The sequence below is a fragment of the Actinia tenebrosa genome, unplaced genomic scaffold, assembly GCF_029948245.1.
Source record: "Actinia tenebrosa isolate PJP-AT-01 unplaced genomic scaffold, QUT_ActTen_1.0 PGA_scaffold6__47_contigs__length_16458017, whole genome shotgun sequence".
In the NCBI taxonomy this organism is placed as follows: domain Eukaryota; kingdom Metazoa; phylum Cnidaria; class Anthozoa; order Actiniaria; family Actiniidae; genus Actinia; species Actinia tenebrosa.
Window position 1 is genome coordinate 9,273,748 of NW_028292583.1, and position 15,367 is coordinate 9,289,114.

The window sequence follows — 15,367 nt, forward strand, 5'->3', positions numbered from 1 at the left end:
AATGACAGTCTGGAAATTATGCGTAACGACACGCGTATCCATAGCATGACCTTATAATACGCGTCAAGCATAAATTATAGCATCGTCTTATGCCATAAGATTTATGCTAATAAGGTGGCTAATTTCGCTCATCTTATGCCATAATACGCGTCAAGCATAAATTATAGCATCGTCTTATGGCATAAGATCCACTATCTTCTTGGAATCCATCCCAAGAGGGTGTGGTTGGGGTCTATCTTGTAAAATATCTCATAGATTACGTCGGGGTAATAAGGAATATCCTTATCCAGCCGACAAAACATCCACTCAGCCCTTCTCATAGTATCTTCAGAAACCTCGGGAGTACAGTCACCAGGTAATTTCATACAAAAGGTAGGGAATACCTTTGTAATATTTCCCTAGCTTTAATTTTTTTAATGTCTTCCTTAAGCTTTGCGGGGTTGGCTCCTTTAGATCAAATGCAATCATTTCCATTACTTCATTGTCTAAGTATACCGGGCAATAACCTTGGATGTGACTCATCCAGTCCCTAAAGTATTTTATTCTCTTATAAGGTGTTTTCTTACGGCCTCCATTGGCGTAATATTGCTTCCTTGTAGCATTTGGTACGGCGTTTGCGATATTTTTACCACACTTGTAACGTAACACTATGCTGATGTGTCATCTTCTATTTGCATCTTCTTACCACAGCAAACATACTTATTTGGCTTAGTGGGCTTAAAGCGGGGCTTAAGACATTTCATGCATAAATCGTAAATTGGACTGAATTCTTTACATTCGTGCATAGTATACAGAACAAAAATCTTAAACTACGTTCTCATAGTAATGCGGGGCACCGATAAAACCCGTGGAGCATTTCTCAAATCGAATTACACAGGCAATACCCAGACCGACCTTACGGGTAATACCCGCGGGGGACCAATGGTACTTGGCGGGGGTAATACCCGGCTCGCACGGTACCCCCTCCGCGAGTCCCCCTTACTGCTGCTGCAGCTTATGTACAGGCTGAGAAATTAAAGATTTTCTTCGAAGAGTTCGCGCTTATTCAGCGAAAGGCTCTTACAAGGGAATGTATGTGAACACAACAATAACTTTGACAATCTCTTTCGCAACTTGATTACCTCTTCCATCATTCACGTTAGCACACACACCTATCTACATGCTCTTATAGCCAGAGCTCCAAAGTCGCTGAAATGTTTAATTTGGAGTTCGCAGCTTATGTACAGGCTGAGAACTTAAAGATTTTCTTCGAAGAGTGCGCGCTTATTTAGCGAAAGGCTCTTATAAGGGAATGTATGTGAACAAAACAGGAAGTTTGACAATTTCTTTCGCAACTTCATTTCATTTGGAAAATCGAATTTTCTTGACCGTATTCGATGGGGGAATAATGTTCAACAAGACATGTTCAGCTAAAATACAGCTATCTAGTATTTTTCACACCCCCCTATGGCTAGAGCAGTGTCCAACAACATGGCTGTGGATGGTCTGTACTCCACATTCAATTCTGCCTTTATCCTCTTCCATCATTCACGTTAGCACACAACTTTCTACATTCTCTTGTAGCCAGAGCTCCAAAGTCGTTGAAATTGTTTATTTGGGGGCTGCAGCTTATGTACCCAGTCACTGGTTTCATTTACTAGTAAGGAAATGGGGCTCCGCTTGCAGTATGGGATATATATATAGGAGTAAAGCATAGGAATACTTTTTACATGTTTAACCGGTAGAGTGTAAAAGGTAACTTTATGGGGGTACAGTATATGGGGTAAAGCATGGAATCCAACACATGTGTTTTATTTGTTTTATAGTTATTCCTTCGTCTTATGTTTACTATCAACCTAGAAGAAATGACATCAGATTTCACAGGGAAAAAAATCACATTTCACATTGAACAACCAATCATACGACATACGACATGCAACTTGTATTGGCTTTTGACTTAGGAAATGGAGGCTGGGGCTGGGGCCGGGTTGACGTTTTTATTGGACGGCCTTTTCTTTTCTTTATGTTTTGTTGTATTACCATTATCGCTATCGCTATCGCTATCGCTATCGCTATCGCAATCGCTATCGCTATCGCTATCGCTATCGCTATCTCTATCGCTATCGCTATCGCTATCGCTATCGCTATCGCTATCGTCAAGAAGAGTTTAAAGCCCGATTTTTCGCTAGGGTTTCTAACCCTAATTTCTGCTAGGGTTTCTAACCCCAACCTGCGATAGACTTTAAAGCCCGATTTTTCGCTAGGGTTTCTAACTCCAATTTCTGCTAAGGTTTTTAACCCCATTTTCTGCTAGTGTTTCTAACCCCAACCTGCAATAGAGTTTAAAGACCGAACTTGCGCTAGGGTTTCTGACCCCAATTTCTGCTAGGCTTTCTAACCCCAACCTGCAATAGAGTTTAAAGACCGAACTTGCGCTAGGCTTTCTAACCCCAACTTGCGAAAGACTTTAAAGCCGGATTTTTCTCTAGGATTTGTAACCCCAATTTCTGCTAGGGTTTCTAACCCCAACCTGCGATAGACTTTAAAGCCCGATTTTTCGCTAGGGTTTTGTAACCCCAATTTCTGCTAGGGTTTCAAAACCCAACCTGCGATAGACTTTAAAGCCCGATTTTTCGCTAGGGTTTGTAACCCCAATTTCTGCTAGGGTTTCTAACCCCAACTTGCGATAGACTTTAAAACCCGATTTTTCGCTAGGGTTTCTAACACAAACCTGCGATAGACTTTAAAGCCCGATATTTCGCTAGGGTTTCTAACACCAATTTCTGCTAGGGTTTCTAACCATAATTTCTGCTAGGTTTCTAACCCCAACCTGCGATAGACTTTAAAGCCCGATTTTTCGCTAGGGTTTTTTAACCCCAATTTCTGCTAGGGTTTCTAACCCCAACTTGCGATAGACTTTAAAGCCGGATTTTTCGCTAGGGTTTCTAACCCCATTTTCTGCTAGGCTTTCTAACCCCAACTTGCGACAGACTTTAAAGCCCGATTTTTCGCTAGGGTTTCTAACCCCAATTTCTGCTAGGGTTTCTAACCCCAACCTGCGATAGAGCTTACATCCCGATTTTTCGCTAGGGTTTCTAACCCCAATTTCTGCTAGGGTTGCTAACCCCAACCTGCGATAGAGTTGAAAGACCGAACTTGCGCTAGGGTTTCTAACCCCATTTTCTGCTAGTCTTTCTAACCCCAACCTGCAATAGAGTTTAAAGAACGAACTTGCGTTAGGGTTTCTAACCCCAACTTGCGAAAGACTTTAAAGCCGGATTTTTCGCTAGGGTTTCTAACCCCAATTTCTGCTAGACTTTCTAACCCCAACTTGCGATAGACTTTAAAGCCCGATTTTTCGCTAGGGTTTCTAACCCCAATTTCTGCTAGGGTTGCTAACCCCAACCTGCGATAGAGTTGAAAGCCCGAACTTGCGCTAGGGTTTCTAACCCCAATTTCTGCTAGGGTTTCTAACCCCAATTTCTGCTAGGGTTTCTAACCCCAACGTGCGATAGAGTTTAAAGCCCGATTTTTCTCTAGGGTTTCTAACCCCAATTTCTTCTAGGGTTTCTAACCCCAATTTCTGCTAGGGTTTCTAACCCCAACCTGCGATAGAGTTTAAAGCCCGATTTTTCGCTAGGGTTTCTAACTCCAATTTCTGCTAAGGTTTCTAACCCCAATTTCTGCTAGGTTTTCTAACCCCAACCTGCAATAGAGTTTAAAGACCGAACTTGCGCTAGGGTTTCTAACCCCATTTTCTGCTAGGCTTTCTAACCCCAACCTGCAATAGAGTTTAAAGACCGAACTTGCGCTAGGGTTTCTAACCCCAACTTGCGATAGACTTTAAAGCCGGATTTTTCGCTAGGGTTTTTTAACCCCAATTTCTGCTAGGGTTTCTAACCCCAACTTGCGATAGACTTTAAAGACCGAACTTGCGCTAGGCTTTCTAACCCCATTTTCTGCTAGGCTTTCTAACCCCAACCTGCAATAGAGTTTAAAGACCGAACTTGCGCTAGGGTTTCTAACCCCAACTTGCGATAGACTTTAAAGCCGGATTTTTCGCTAGGGTTTTTTAACCCCAATTTCTGCTAGGGTTTCTAACCCCAACTTGCGATAGACTTTAAAGCCCGATTTTTCGCTAGGGGGTCTAACCCCAATTTCTGCTAGGGTTTATAACCCCAACCTGCGATAGACTTTAAAGCCCGATTTTTCGCTAGGGCTTCTAACCCCAATTTCTGCTAGGGTTTCTAACCCCAACCTGCGATAGAGCTTACATCCCGATTTTTCGCTAGGGTTTCTAACCCCAACGTGCGATAGAGTTTAAAGCCCGATTTTTCGCTAGGGTTTCTAACCCCTATTTCTGCTAGGGTTTCTAACTCCAATTTCTGGTAGGGTTTCTAACCCCAATTTCTGCTAGGGTTTCTAACCCCAATTTCTGCTAGGGTTTCTAACCCCAATTTCTGCTAGGGTTTCTAACCCCAACGTACGATAGAGTTTAAAGCCCGATTTTTCGCTAGGGTTTCTAACCCCTATTTCTTCTAGGGTTTCTAACTCCAACCTGCGATAGACTTTAAAGCCCGATTTTTCGCTAGGGTTGTAGAAGGCACAAATGTAAAAACTGGACCCAAATGTAATAAAGGTCACAAATGTAATAAACTTTGGTCACAAATGTAATAAATAAATTTTTTGTATCAGTCTCAAGGCCAAAACTAATTGTGCTTTTGTTGTAAACTCAAAATCCATTGTACAACTGTACACCGTGCATGCAAATTTTCTACGTTTTTTTTCTCAGATATAAGATCACAAATTGTTTGTACAATTTCCAAATTCATTTAATTTTTAAAACGATTCACAACATTAAACCTAAAACAAGCTTTATTAAGCTCGATCAACTTTTACATTAGACAATCAGATAAATAGGTATAAAATAGAGATTAGAACATCAGTATATCGTTTTCATGTTTTTCATGCATGTCAATTGATTTTGTGTCCTAATTGAATGACTTTTTTCTTATAAGCTTACACGAAAACCGTTAGCTCATTTCAGGGAGGGGTCCGCACCCCCTGCACCCCACCCTAGATCCGCCCTTGCTTCCATCAAGTTTGCAACTGAAACAGTTCTTCAGTACCAAACTCTTTAATACTTCGGCAGTTGACATTTAGACGCCGAATTTTAACAAACAAACGAACGATCGAACAAACGAATGAATGAATAATGCGGAATGTGATGTTTTAAGGGGAAAATTATTTTCAGACTACTGGCATTAAACCATGGTTTTGTGTTGCAGTTGTTTGGAAAAAAATCTTTTGAAAAAATAGTGATAACTTGTGATCGTCCCTAACCTGAACTAACGATCGACAACCATTGAGACATGAAATGAAAAAAAAAAAAAAAACACGTACACACAAAAACATGAAAATAAATAACGAAAAAAGAAATAGAAATACTCTATTCGACATTAATTCCATTTTATTATCAATAACAGCGTAATTTATGAATAGAATTAGCATGATTTAAAGTTATTTATGATCAATTTATTTTCGATAATGCAAGCCACTTTCGGATCATGTGAGTATTAATTAAAGTCAGCTGAAAGTTTTTTATTTGTTTTTTATTTTATTAGAGTGTAAACAGTATATCCGTGAAAAATTAGTTTTACTAAATAGTACAATTCTATTCAAATTATATTGTTTTCTATTGTTTAATTAGCACTCTTTTTATATTATTTAGTCAATTGCATTCCGTGGATATATTTCTTGCACTCTATTATATAGAGTACAAACACTAAAAGTGTGCAACACTTTGCAGTATTTAGTAGTAAGTAGTGCTAATTAAACAATAGAAAACAATAGGATTAGCATAATTTATCAGTATTTAGTGGTATTTATGTTACACACTTATAGTGTTTGTACTCTATTTGATTATATTTTTTACTTGGACTGATACATATGATTTTCGGGTTTTTGGACATGTACATTTGTGACCTTTATTACATTTGTGACCAAAGTTTATTACATTTGTGACCTTTATTACATTTGGGTCCAGTTTTTACATTTGTGCCTTCTACACACCCTCCTGATAAAACCTAAAAATTATCCTTAACAAAAAATGAAAAAGGAAAAAAAAAATCTAAACATACAATAAGCTACTGTTGCCAATGGCAACCACAATTGCGGGCCATGCCCCAAGTACAAATATTATTGGCGTCAAAAATATTGAACAGTTCGTCTTTATAGACTTTAATGATTAGCGGCCTTAAAGGTCTTTATACTTAGAAAGTCAGTTGCTTGTATTGATTTCCAAATCAAATTCCATAATTTAATACTACGATTAAAGAAAGAGGCCTGAAAAGTAGCTGATTCGCATAAGGGCATTTCTAAGTATTTTACATCACTAGATGTATTTGATCGTCGAGTACGACCATGACTTACGCTCTTAATTAAACTAGTATCAATATCTATATGGCCATATAATACCTCATAAAGAAAAACTAAATCTTTGACCTCACGGTCATAGCTAAGTGGTAGCAAATCCAATTTGATCAGTCTTTCTTTGTATAAAAGTTCGCCTTGTTTAAGCTGTAATATCCAGCGTGTAGCTCTTCTCTGCACTCTTTCAACCTTTTGCTTTAAGGTTGAGCGGCTAGGGGACAACACTTCGGTTGCATAGCTCATTTGGGACTTCACAAGTGCCAGGTACAGAGTTCTTCTAGCGTTGACGTCAGTTAACACGTACGACGTACAAGACCAAGCAGCTCATTCGCTTAAATTATGAGTAATAATATGATTTCTCGTTCAATTTGGGATTAATTTGCACTCGTGTACGGGCTCATGCAATTACGAACTCTTTGAAAAACTAACGAGTGCAAATTAATCCCAAGTTGAACTCGAAATCATATTATTACCTATACTAATCATCATGAATAATAGTCCTATTACATATACTAATAGTAATAATGATAATAATAATAATAAAATAATAATAATGATAATAATAATAATAACAAAATAATAATAGTAATAATAATAATACTGAATAATAATGATAATAATAGGGGTGACAAACCCTTACATCAAAGAACGCGGCCCTTTGCCTGCCCCAAAAAACTCTGGCGTGAATGTCCAAGCGAGCGTCTGGTGCTCTGTTGGCCCCGCTTGTTAGGACCTCACCGGTGAGTTCTTGCAGGACGGGTGCAATCTCCGCGTCATGGCAGACCATATTGAGCATCTCAGCCTCGAGGTCCCGGAGCTTATTATGGCGTTGTATTATGAACCCTCCTCGCCTACAGATCATAGCGTGATCGATGTTGAAGATGTTGCCACAAACCCATACAGATGGCTTGTCAGCCATTTCCCACTCATATCTGAGCTTAAGAGCGTCTCGAAATTCACCCTTGTTCAGATCGAAACCCAATTCCATAATCGGTATTACGGTAAGCCAGTTGGATGCACCTTTTTCAGTTGCAAGTTCTACAGCTCGTTGTGTCTTCAGGGGAAGAGAGTTCGTAATATCGTCCCGTCTAGCCCGAAGCCCTTCACTTTGTTCTCTTCGCGCACTCTCCTGTAGTGAGTAAACAGTAGGGTCGTCTGGCGTTTCATGAGCTTGTGCGACAATTTTCTCAACAAGTGGCGCTGTGTTCTTGATCGATGATTCATACTGTGACGCAGCATCCTAGCTTGGGTTTGTGAGTCCAAGCCCCTAGTCGTACTGGAAGTGCCAAGAGATCTCTTTCGCTTTTCGTGCAGTGATAGTCAGTAATGGATGGTATTAAGACATCAGCAATAGCACGCTCCAAAGACTCTAACCTATCTTCAACATCTGGAAATGTTCAACAAAAGGTGAAAGCTGCGTAACACGCTTGTGGATGTGATATAGCATATTCTGCTAGCTTTACCACCTGACTTACCCAGTCCTCTACTTTTCCATTGACATATTCTTCCATGTATGCTCTAGAGCCCAGGGCTGCGCCTAAATGCCTTTGGCCCTGCGTGGAGATGTTAATCGCAGTCCCCCCAAACATTGCTCGAGCAGCTTCAACCTTTTCAGGCTTTGTAATAAGCCAGCACTTTTTGGCATTGGGATAGTATCCCAAACTAGGCCCAGACTCAGTCAGCTCGTCCCACCATTGCTTTATCTCTTCCAAGGACCCAGCACCACTCGCGTCGTCGGCATACCAGCACTGTTTCACATCGCTTAAAATACTCAAGCGCGTGATTAAGGATTGTAAACTGATGGCATAAATCCCCATCGCTAGGGGGTCCCTCTGTGTTGTGCCATCGGCAGATTTGAGCTGTCCTCCTCCTGCTATAAACAATCTCGCTGGTTCGCGGTACGTGTTGATTGCGTATGTTGTTATAGGTGGACAAAGATCCCTTATATTGTGGAGCGCAGAAGCTCTGTTCAGGGCATTAAACGCATTTGAGGCATCTATCAGCAGTACGGCGTCGGTCTGGTCCGCTTCAAATATGGAATGCATAGCATGGACGGCCGCCTCGCTCCCACACTTAAGACCTGCGCACATCTGTAGCGATCCACTGGCATCAATAACGTTTTACTTAGTGATTTTCATGACGCACTTCCCAATTACCCTTCTGATGACTTCACCCACGCCAATTGGGCGGACCGCGCCCTCACCATTGTCTAGGTGTATGAGCCTGTTGGCTAATATCGGCTCGATAGTCCGGGGGTCACTATACTCCGTGCATAATCTTCCAGCCATTGTTGCCAGAGCGGCGCACAGGTTAGCGCTCTATTTTTTAAAAGATTTACACGCGAGGATTCGCTTGAAGCCATTCGCATCAACTCCCGAGGGACCGCCGGAGCCTTTGGTTTGGAGGGCCGCCTCGCGTATCATGTCACCGTCTATCTGCTGGTATAATGAGCCGTGTTGCTCCTCAACTGGTCCGAAGAGAAGCGACCCTAGCTTTGCGTCTTGTGTCTGTTGTGTCTGTTGCGTCTGTTGTGTTGTGAGGATGTTTCTCATGGAGCTGCTTCATGGCACCATCGGTCAGCGGTAGCACCCCGCCGCCATCATCGTCGCTTAGATATCTCAAAGCAGAATTTATCTGACCTTCCATGACCAGCTTAGCAAATATCTTTGCTTTGTTTGGAGGCTCCGCTCTCTTGATCCTATTGAGACACTTTTGGATCGACCACCCTTCTCTCAGCAAGCTCTCGATTTTACCTTCATTCCATAACACTAACCGTTTTGCAAGACACTCTTGATGATCTTTAGCTTTTGATTTCATACTTAGCTTTTGTGATGCCGTTGCTAGCAAAACAATAGCCGCTTTCAGTGCTAGGTGTTGCATTTGCGAGGCATTGTTCCAGTCAGTTATGTGCTGTGTTAGTTGGTCAATAAATTCTCGCCCAACTTTGCCATAAAGAACGAGAAAGGTGTTTTTACGCCATTGGGTTACTTCATCATAGGCTTTTATTATGGTTGACGCATTGATTGTTGTTATTGTCACATCCGGTCTGCGCCCTCAATTGACAATAGATGGCATGTCAACATCATTATAGTTGGGTAACTGTCCTGGTTCGTGCACGCCGGCGCGAGCTTTACTTAGACCCTCATTAGTCACCTCAATACTCGATACCCTTCCTGGTTCTTGTTGTTCTTGTACATTTTGGGCAATGTCATTGTTCTCCGAATCACTTGGTCCCTTTGGGGATCGCGCCACTATCGTATGCAAATCTAAGCTACTAGCCACCTCCGAATTAGCATTTTGACTTGTGTTGTATTGATTTTCAATGTTTTCATATTCTTTGTTGATAATTATATTTTGCAAGTTCGGTTGCCCTAATTCGCCAACATCTATCCCCCTAGTGCCTTCTTTCATTCTTTCTAGTCTTGAAGCCTGGTCTCGTATGTTTTGGCTTGTTAGCCCAAGGTGCTTGTAACCTTTGTCATCCCAGAGTTCCTTCATCACTGAAATGTAGCCTTTTCTCCTTCCGTTCTCATTTAGCGTTGGATTTTCCGATGATATAATTTCATTTGCCTTTCTTTTACACTCTAGAACATCGCTGTTCATTTCTGTCTCTTTAGTTTCTTTGCCATAATGTGTGGATGTCAATAAGAACTAAAAATATTAAAAAGTGCGGAGGACTTGTCGACACGTCCTTCCCTCGCCCGCCGCCATAATCTTTAATTAAAAAAAAAAAAAATAATAATAATAACAACAACAAAATAATAATAACATAATAATAATAATAACAATAATAATAATAATAATAATAATAATAATAATAATAATAGTTTATTTATTTATATAAATTTATTTCCAAAAAGTATTGCCCAACAGCACTTTGAATGCAGAGAGGAACGTTCGCCGCCTTACAAATTCAAAAAGAAATGGCTGACAGTTGATTATCGTTATCCAAATCTTCAGTATCCTCATCAGTGTCCTCAGTGTTCTAGCTTGTATGACCATAGTTAATGGAGCGGAATGGTTGGGAAACCTACTGTTCTTTTTTTTTTTGTTAGATAGATGAATTGATAGATGAAACTTTATTTTACCATGGTATAATCATCAGGATTTACAAAATGTTTAAAATAATCAACTAATCTACACTAAGTTTAATCTAATATAATAAAATAAAATAAAAAACCTGCTTTCCATGAATGCCGTGCTTTACTATACATAATAGGTTTCCAAAAGTCGATGAAATTCCTTGAGAGACTCTGCCTGCCTTAAGTTATTTGGCAGACTATTCCATAATTGCGCACTACTGTAGGTAAATGTGTTTTTGAGATAATTTGTGCGCGGAAGAGGAATGTTCAGTTTGTTGGCGGATTCTCGTAATGAATAGCAAGTGGTATCGCTCGTGAATACAAATTTAGAGCTAAGGTATTCAGGAGTGGTACCATGTAGGGCCTTGAAAACTAAGATGGCATTTTGTTTTTGTCGATGAACACTAAGGGTAGACCATCCCAGTTTTCCAATCAAAGCCCCGGCATCTACATCGTAATTAGAGAAGGTCAACACCCGTGCTGCACGATTCTGGAGCTTCTGTAGTTTATCTGAGAGAGTTTTTCCATAATTACCTCAAACGAAGTTACAATAGTCGAAATGGGACTGTACCAATGCTTTATAAATAATGTGTAATGTTGATAGTGGGACGAATGGCCTGATTCGCTTTAGGGCCCCAATACCTGAAGCATTTTTTGTTGGAAAGCTTTTCAATGTGATTTTTCCAGGTAAGATCGCTGTCTATGAATACACCGAGGGATATAGTTGTAATCACTTGGGTAATTGGTACTTCATTTAACTCGAGAACTGGTGTATAGCAGCAACGGTGTTGAGTTTAGAATTTAGAAGACAATTAGGTTGGTCATTTATGTACAACAAGAATAACAAAGGTCCCAGGATTGTTCCTTGTGGTACGCCGCATTTTAGGCTACATGGTTCAGATAATGAGCCATTGACTAGACATGGTCGACCGTGTCAAAGGCCTTTTTTAGATCTAGGAACACTACTGCATTTACATTGCCACGATCGATGTTATATGCCCAGCTATCAGTTGTCTCTATTAATGCCGTGACAGTAGAGTGTAACGAATAAAATCCAGATTGGTGTTTGGAGATTATATGATTTTCAGATAAAAATGAATATAACTGATCATATACTATCCTTTCAAACGCCTTCCAGTCGTTTGGTAAAACGCCATGCTTCAAAGAAACGTTCAAAATCTTACAAATTGAGAGAGAAATAAGGTCGACACATTCTCGAATGACTGGCAGATATCATATCCATACCTGTTGCTTTTCACGTGTTTAATTTATCTGGAAGAGAGAATACCCTACTTTCAGTAATAGGGCAGGCTAAACTGAAATTGATTTTCAGTGGCAATGAGATAGTGGAGATGACTCACACGACTTTCACCTTCTTCATCATTACATTGAGGAATCTCTTTAGTAAGTTTTGGTCCAATAGTTGCAAAATACTCATTAAATGCATTCGATAATGCGGAAGGTTTAATAGTTACAAGACCATCAAGTTTCAATTCCTTGACACCTGTATCCTTTGATTTACGAGACGTTTTTTCGTTTATGGTTTGCCAAGTCTTTCGAGAATTTCCTTTATAAAAGTATTTAAGGCATTCTTATAGTGGTGCTCTTTAGCACGTTTAATAACATTATTTACTTTGTTTCGCATTTCTTCATAGGCTTTCCAGTCATTTGGGTTCTTGGATTTTATCGCCGTGTCTTTTAACATGTCTCGGTGATACATGCTTTGTTTGAAATTAGAGGTAATCCATGGGGATTTCCTTGATCGTACTCGTTTTGTACGCATCGGAGCATGTCTTTCGACGATTTTTAAAAATTGATTTTTCCAAGAAACCCACATGATTTCAGGATCTTCAGAATTACCTAGAATGTCATTCCAGTCTACCGCAGAAATATCATTACAAAAGTTATCAGCATCAAAGTTTTTGTCATTTCGGTAGGTTATGTTTTTATGTTCTTTACTAGAGGAATCTGCTAATTTACGATAGACATGGTGCGATGACTATGGTCACTAATGCTTACGTGAGCAACTCCTAAACAAAGCACCCTGTCAGAATAGTTTGTGAATATTAGATCAATAATAGTTGAAGTTTGTTCAGTGATACGAGTGGGTTCGGTTATTAGTTGATGAAGATCGTAGATACTAGTAACATTTAATAACAATCGTGCGTTGTCATTGGGAGAGGCCACTGTTACAGTTCATATCGCTCATTAAATTAATGTTCGACTTTATCCATTCGGTTATATGACGTTGTCGGTGCACAGAGAAGGAAAAGTTGCTCCGTTTAATCATAGTATTCGTGAATATAGAAGTTTTTAACTCTAAAAAACGTTATAAAATACTTATTATTTGTTAATTAATCCTAAATGATTAATGCTAATTGTTTATTGAAAAGGAACTTGCCTTTTTTCACGCTTTTTTATTTATCATCTAGTAACTTAACTGTATCTGCGCGAAAATATTTATCCGCCGATAGTTTGTGGTCATCGAACGTGGGCTCTGGGTACGAGATTGGGACAATCGATTAGATACGGATTTTCCACTCGGTCGCCTTCGGATCTTGGATTTCGGATTCATAGGGGTTTTGAGATCATCTTCTATTTTTAGATTGATAGAGGGTGACGTCATGATTATCATTCAAGGCAGGAGGGAATTTTTTCTCTCATCGTATTCAATTTGCGTGACAGCTCGATATGTTATTCCTAATTTATTGTATGTCTACGGATTGTTTTTTTGTTCTCATTATCTTCTCATCTGCCTGATTGCCAGTTGGATTCACCTCAGTGCAACTGTCGCTGCGATATATGCAAATAATGAATAAACGTCATGCATCATGAGAAGTTTGATTATATTATATTTATTTCGATTTGTGAGAAATGTTTGACAATATTTTAGTCATACTCGAAATTTTCTATGTCGCCCAAAATCGTAAATTATGACCTCGATTCTGCAGTTTGCGGTTTCTCTGGTCGGGTAGAAGATCATGCAGACAATGATTATCATCAGACGTGAATTTGTTAAACTTGCTTTATTGTTCATCATATTATGTGTAACATAATTGTCGAGGTTCGCTGAATGCAGTAAATATTGACCACAAGTGTTTTTCACTCAAGTTTCTTTATTTTGCATTTTTTACAGTATAATCTAATAATGTTCCCAGTTGGCTAAAAAAGGAAAGTAGTTTTCCTCGTGGGTTGCCATTTCATCCATTTCTTCGCTCTCTTGTCGTGTTACGAGGAGTCTCAATTTCTTTGATTTTAATGACATTCGGTGAATCGAGTCGCAGTCATTACAGCAGTAAAACGTTTTCTTTGTGTTCTGTTGATTCGCAGGGAACACGCTCGTACAAACGTCGCACCGGACACCCTCGTTCATGTTCATTGAGTAGTGACCTTCGTGCCAATAACAAGTTGGGCACCGAACTATAAAGATCTTTGAAAACTGCCGGGGTTCTTGACAAACGTGAGACTTGTAATGCTCCAGTTCATCATAATCCAATTCCTCGTCCATACTCTCTCCTTCCTCTTCATCCTCCTCATCATCCTTGTCGTCTTCATCATCACCATCTTCATCATTAACACAATTTTCTTCCTCCTGTTCTTCTTCGTTTTCTTGGTCATCAGTTGACTGACTTTCAGTCTCACTCCGGCTCATCCGTGTCTTCATCTTCCGGTTGCGTAGCAACAAGATCTACCAAAAATCTCTGATTGCCAATGAGATGCTTGTTAATTCCAAGTTCTGCCAGTCCATTGGTAAACGTTTTTAAACCTCTAGGTGTTCTGACATCTGGGTTGTAAAGCATACTCAATTAGCTTCTTCATGCTGGTTAATGGAATTCTTCGTTGATGAAAAGTCATTTCTCCATGTGAATTCTAATACAAAATGTCCTTAGGAGCGGCCATGCTGTGAAGTACATTTAGAGCCTTCTCCCTTGATAGTTTTTTAGGAAGCTGTTGTACCATCTTATCAATTTCATTATCCAAAGGTTCCTCCTCACTAGAGGTCTCGGAGTGTGATACTCAGTTCTTCCTCAGAATCCTCAACCCACTTTCTCTTCATGATGATCACCGAAGTCTTAACAAGGTGCAAATGAATTTCACGGGATTGCGAAGGGCTATTTATAACAGGAAAAGACTCAAACCCGACATCCACGGTGATGCAATATCTTCCAAAAATCCGCCGCCCTTTTGAGCCAAAATTGTTTTCTTTGTTTTGAACGGTACTGCTGAGTCAGCTAACGCTCTGATGTCCTTAGCATGAGGTCTTAGTGCTTCTTTCTGAGAGTAAGAAAGTGGAATGCCTCCTTTTAATAGATTATGGTAGACCTCACACATTACATGGACTTGTTCCGGAGTGGCTGTTGCAAGCAAAACTTTCCTCTGGACATTTAGTCAAAAGATGCAAATAGCCAAAGTTATCACGAAGTAAGACAGACATGTTTTCTCTCGGGATGGTTTGTTCAAATGAAGTGACAACGGAAAGAACAATCGTATTTATTATACAACTGGCTGCCTACTATCTACACTAGATTCTACACTAGATTCTACACTAGATTCTACACTAGATTCTACACTAGATTCTACACTAGATTCTACACTAGATTCTACACTAGATTCTACACTAGATTCTACACTAGATTCTACACTAGATTCTACACTAGATTCTACACTAGATTCTACACTAGATTCTACACTAGATTCTACACTACGATGCACGCACGATGACACGGTCCTGTCCTATTTGCGAAAAGGAGCAAAAGAATTTATACACTCATTTAAGTCGAACTCATAAGTTGGACAATTCGCAACGAAAGTATTGGATCGGTAAAGAACAAATGCGAAAAAGCAGTCATCGGTACACTCCGTACCCATCGCCT

General features: G+C 39.8%; 2 pseudogenes; both read right to left on the minus strand.

The window, feature by feature from the left end:
• Positions 1-1,936: 1,936 nt before the first annotated feature.
• LOC148906003 (uncharacterized) lies at positions 1,937-10,413 on the minus strand (annotated as a pseudogene).
• Positions 10,414-10,617: 204 nt separating this feature from the next.
• On the minus strand, positions 10,618-12,213 carry LOC148906004 (uncharacterized; annotated as a pseudogene).
• Between the last annotated feature and the right edge of the window lie 3,154 nt (positions 12,214-15,367).